The following is a 5,755-nucleotide window of genomic DNA, read 5'->3' as shown; positions in this document are numbered from 1 at the left end:
ATTTCTGTGTCATATTATTTGTGTGTCATGATAGTTAATTTCTGGGCAAAGACCGTGCAAAGCATGGGGTAAGCTAAGTTCAGGGGGTTGCCTGTCTGTGAGGGGGTTGGAATCAGGGTCTTGCCAAAGGCCGTGCATTGCTGGTATTTGGCGTAAATGTATTGACACAAAATATTACTTGAAGTTAAAAAAGACTAGAAATTCACTAAAAAAAACAAAGTTTAAGGTAACATAATAGTGGAATGTTTAGTAGAATCGTAAGGTTTTAAACTAAAAATATACACAGAAATTAACCAGTTATAGTTATCTCAAATAATTATAACTTGTGCCCTAAGGTAACTATGACTCACACCCTCAACGTGCACTGCTAATTACCCCAAATATTACATCAGTCATCTTCTATGACATCATTCAATTAATCAATCAGAATTGATAAAACTCGACTAATCACCCGATAGGGTATCCAGGCGCTTGCAAGTCCCAAGTGCTTATTAGAAATGCCAGGTCTTGAGGGTCATTTGGAATTCCAGGAGTGAGGTGATGGTCCAAGTTGCATGAGGAGGCTGTTCCAGGTCTTTGCTGCAATATGGGAGAAGGAGAGACCTCCACTTCTGCTTTGGTAGATGGGGGGAGTATGGGCAAGATAAAGGGAGGTGGAGCATAGTCTTCTTGGCGGTTGGTAGACGTTCAGGCAATGGGTAATGTAGGCAGGTCTTTGGTTGTGTAGAGCCTTCTGTGCGTGGGTCTATAGCTTGAATTGGCATCTCTTCTGTACAGGGAACAAGTGGAGTTACCTGAGGTGGGTGTGATGTAGGTTCCTCAGGAAAGGGTGAGAATGAGTCTGACTGCAGCGTTCTGTATGGTCTGAACTCACTGTAGGAGTGTATGGCGATTCCTATGTAGAGGGCGTTGCCATAGTCCAGTTGGCTGGTGATGAGGGGCTGTGTCACGTTGTGTCTCTTGTGTAGGGGTAGGTACTTAAAGATCTCACGTAGCATGTGCAGAGTAAGGAAGCAGTCGGAGGAGAAGGCATTGATCTGTGATTTCATAGTGAGCTTGTTGTCAATAATGATCCCAGGTTTTCTAGTGTGGTCGGAGGGAGTGGGTGCAGGTCCTAGCTCTAATATCTACCAGGAGTTATTCCATGTGCTGCCATTACCGAAAATCAGTACTTCCATCTTGTCGGTGTTCAGCTGCAGGCAATTGTTCTTCGTCCAGTCGGCGGTGCTTTTCAGGCATCTGTGGAAGTTCGTCCTGGTGGTGGTAGGGATTGTAGGTGTTGGGTGTCCTCTACATAGGAAATTATGTTGACACCGTGGGATCTGACGATGTTGGCCAACGGGTTCCTATTTGCGTTGAAGAACAAGAGCCTGAGGGATGAGCCCGGGTGGACTCCTTAGGTTCGACGGTGAAAGGTGGGAGGTGGATTCTCTGGGTTCTTCCAGTGAGGAAAGAGATGATCCATCTGAGCGCGTTCCCTTGGATGCCAATATGGTGGAGTCTTTCGATCAGAGTGTGGTGAGATATGGTGTTGAAGGCTGCCGAGAGGGCATGGAGAATCATAGCAGTAATATCTCCTCGGTCCAGGAGAGTTCAAATGTCATCAGTGGCTGCGTTCAGGGTGGTTTTGGTGCTGTGATTGATTCAAAGCCGGATTGGGAGAAGTCGAGTAGCTGGTTCTGCTCAAGGTGTGCTTTGAGTTGTTTGTTGATGATCTTTTCCAGTACCTTCGCTGGGAATGGGAGTAGGGAGATTGGCCGGTAGTTTTTGAGTTTGCTGGGGTCAGCTTATGGTTTTTGAGTAGTGGTCTGACTTTGGCGTGTTACCAGGTGTTTGGAAATGTTTTGGTGGTAATAGAGGTGTGGAGCAGGGTGGTGAGTTCCTGTCCGATCTTTTGGTTTCCCAGGTTGAAGATGTGGTGAGGCCATGGATCTGTGGGAGATCCCGAGTGGATGGATTTCATGGTAGAGGTGGTGCCCTGGGTGGAAAGGAGGTTCCAGGTGGTCAGTCTGTGGTTTGTGTCAGTTGTGGTGGTGGCATATCTGTCAAGGAAGTCCATAGGTGTAGGTTAGGGTTCTAAGTTTCTGTATATGGTTGCAATCTTGTCATGTAAGTCGGTGAGGTTGTCGCACATCTCTTGTGAGGGTGTGATGTTGATTTAGCTGGGAGCCGGGTTGGAGGATTCCTTAATGATGTTGACATGTTTCTTAGTGTCATTGATAATATAACTGCAACATTTGCAATGCAATTATTGAGAGAACTGTGCATGGCGGGGTGAGTGCTATAGTTACCTTAGGACACGATATATGTAAATTGAGTTTACTGAGCTAACTGCAACTTATGCCCCCACCATGCCCAGTGTTTTCAACAGTTATGTCACTTGTGATGTAATCAGTGATGTCATCAAGTGGTCAGGCCCTGCACCCTCACCCCAATGGGTGCTCAACCCTCCACAGACACCTACCCCACATTTCTTGTTTACATGCAAACACATATGTACAATTAATTGTTCCTGATATTATTTATTTAATTTTATTTAATAGTTTCATATAGCGCTGGCCAGACCTGAAGGTATCAGAGTGCTTTACAACATTTGTCATGTGACAGTCGCATACAAAGAATAATAGTAGTAAACACCCATCTACACTCATAGGTAAATACATGCATAGGCCAATACATGTATCTTGCCATTTTTGTTTTAAAAAAACAGTTTGGCAAACCAAATCTCCCATCATCTGAGTTACACAAATTATCATCTTTAACTCTGCTTGCGGAAACTCACCTTTCATTTTTGCCATCAAGAACATTGTTTTGCAGTTATTTCAATTCCTCAAAAGTCTGAATTGATGTCGACAAGTAAAAATGTATGCTTTCATTTTCAGAATTACAATCTTCGTTTGATTCTAATGTACTAGACATAAGAGCACAGTACTTTGTATCTCTGTCCACATATCGGTTGCCGAGTGTAGCCATGTCATCTCCACTCTTATGTGCAGCACACTTAGCAACAGCAAGTTATCTTGAAAATTGTAATGCATACCTCAAATCCAAATTATTGGCCCATTCCTAATGGGTGTGCCAGAGGATGCCAACGGGCTCCTTTATGACCACAGCTGTTCAAAATCATGGCCTACTCCAAAATTGTACTGGCTATCAATGTTGATTGTAATCAAATTAGCCAATTTGAGTGACACGTCTGCAGTCACGGTCACAATTGTTGTCTTCAGAATTGGAATCTTTCCGTTAGGCATTAGCAAAAGAGTGGCCACATCATTGGTATCTTCCCATCAAGACACTGGCAAAAGTGTGATTCGTGGGATTGCAAAGAAATGTTTTCTGCCACAAGAATGACTTGCTTGCACTTTGTCAAAGAGCTGCCAAGTTCTAGTATGGGTCAGCAAAATCTCAATTGAGTGAGGGACTAGCACAATAGGTGGATAACCCATTACAGTCGCTACAATCTGCTGTGTGGAAATACAGGTTGAAGGATTGCTAATTTGGCAGCCCAGATGATTGCTACTGGATCTAATGTGGCAGAAACGTAGGCTACTTTCCACTTTACCTCCGAGCACCTGCGTTTTTGAATGAATATTGACCGCGGGCACCCTTCTCTCTCATGACAAAATAAATAAAAATATTTTTCGTAAGTCGTCATTCCAAAAGATGTGAACACCTTATGACCATTTTCTAGCAGATAGTACAGTTGGACAATTAAATCTAACTTACAGGATTCTTCTATATATATATTGATCCAGCACTGAATTACAGGGCAGTTGCAAACTCTTTAAGTATTTCTTCAAAAGGCTTACCTACACCAGACCATTACTTAATTTAAAAATCACAAAGAGATACTGGCCATCCTCAAGAAGAGGAATGGAGAAAAATGGTTGACACAAATTAATAATTGTAAACCACTTTGCATCTGCAGGAGTTTGGAACAAATGATAGAAGTATTCGGTACCACTGGACAATATGGTACTATAATATTATTAATTTGGTGCAGAACTTGTAAAATGCACCAATTCCTATTGGGTTTCTTTCAACCGCATAATCAGGGAAATACATGGCTTCCTAGCAGTCCTTGCTCAATCATTTTCTCAGTGACCGGTGTCATTCCTTTCTCAGCTTCACAAATAAGCTTGAAGTGAGGAGTACGAGGATACATTACATTTGGTTTTACTTTAATCTGCACTCGTCCAGCACTTTTTATTAATCCAATTTCTTTGCCAGTAGAACCCTAAAAGTCCTCTTTCACAGTGTGCCGTAAAGCTAGAGTTATGTCCTTTTTTGTGAGAATCGAGAACAAGTTTGCTCTTGACTCTTTTTTTATTTGTAATCAGAATCCACATCCTGTGTTTGAATTGCTAAAACATCCCATGTGCAATAAATTACACAGTTCTTTTTTCAAAGCAAATCATGGCCCAACAAATTGACAGGACTCACTCGTGTCACATATTGTGAACTGGTCATCATTTTTGATTGAACTAATTTTTACAGGAACATTTGCTGACATATTATTAGTGATTGGACCTCTTTTTCCAAGAGGGGTAGTTTGAGAACCTCCATTGGCCTGACCATGGAGTGAGTAGCACCATTGATCAACAATTATACTGGGTGTCCCAATAACATCACCATCTTCGTATTGCCCATTCTGGTCTACCTCTGGGACTGCACCAAGCATGCAATCCTCCCCCACACCCCAGGCACCATCATTGTACCAGACTCAGTCCAATAGGAACTCAAGTCTTGCTGCAATCTGTGGAAAATTACTATATACTACTGAAGGATTTTGCTAATAACCAGGATTCTGTTGAAAATTCTATGTCAGGACTGGAGGCTTCGGATTATGCTAACTCTCTCTTCGTTTTATTACAAAAATAACAACACAGCAGCCAGAGAGACATTATCATATACCAACATAAGAAAACTACAACTCCATACAGCCAGGGAGACGATTAGGCAAAAATAGTCCATCCACAGTTTCCATGAATCCATAGAAAGTCCTCTGTCAGCCTCCTTCCTTCCTCTTTCTTCGCTGCTGCGCAGCTAGTTAAGTACCCTCTTCCTTTCTGTGACTCTAACACTGATATGTAGCGGTGAATGACTGTTTACTTTTGGGCTTCTGTGTTATTTGGCTCGTTCGCTTCGTTATCTGCTTGTTTGCTTTTGCAGCTCCCTACCGGCCGCGGGAACGCTAGTTCGCTCCTAACGCGGCCGGCTCCCCTGTGGTTGCGGCGTCACTTACAGCCGGTAGAGGGACTCGTCCATCGTCTCGTTGCTCTCGCGTCGCGGCTCTTCTATCACTGAGCGCGGCGCGAGAGTAACGAGCTCTGGAGCCTTGTCCCCAACGTCTGCCTCACCATTAACGTCCGCGGGACAGCGGATCGTACTGCCTGCTTGTTTTGTTTACGCCCCGGCAGGGGTCTGTATTGCGGGTTCTCCCTGCGTTTGACGCGCGTATTAGCGCTGTATGCACCCGTCCTTTTCCCACGCATTTTGCGGGCGGCATTCCGCTTTGGGCATCATTCTCACTGCTGTAGACACGCGCTTGGGGGCAGACACCCTGTCAGAGTTTGTCTGATGATTTTAGGCGCGTGAAGGGTCCTGGTGCAGCCCTAGTTGTGGTCCTTGGGGCTACCCTAATCCTGCAGCCTCCGGCCTGCACCTATATTGTTACTGTCCTGCGTGTACACTCTTTCTAGTGGATTTCAGGTCCCGCTCGCACTGAGGTACTTACCTGGCACTATGGCTGATC

This window comes from Triturus cristatus, chromosome 11 (genome assembly GCF_964204655.1).
Source record: "Triturus cristatus chromosome 11, aTriCri1.1, whole genome shotgun sequence".
NCBI lineage: Eukaryota > Metazoa > Chordata > Amphibia > Caudata > Salamandridae > Triturus > Triturus cristatus.
The sequence above is the reverse complement of the archived record's forward strand: the minus strand, read 5'-3'. Positions refer to the sequence as shown.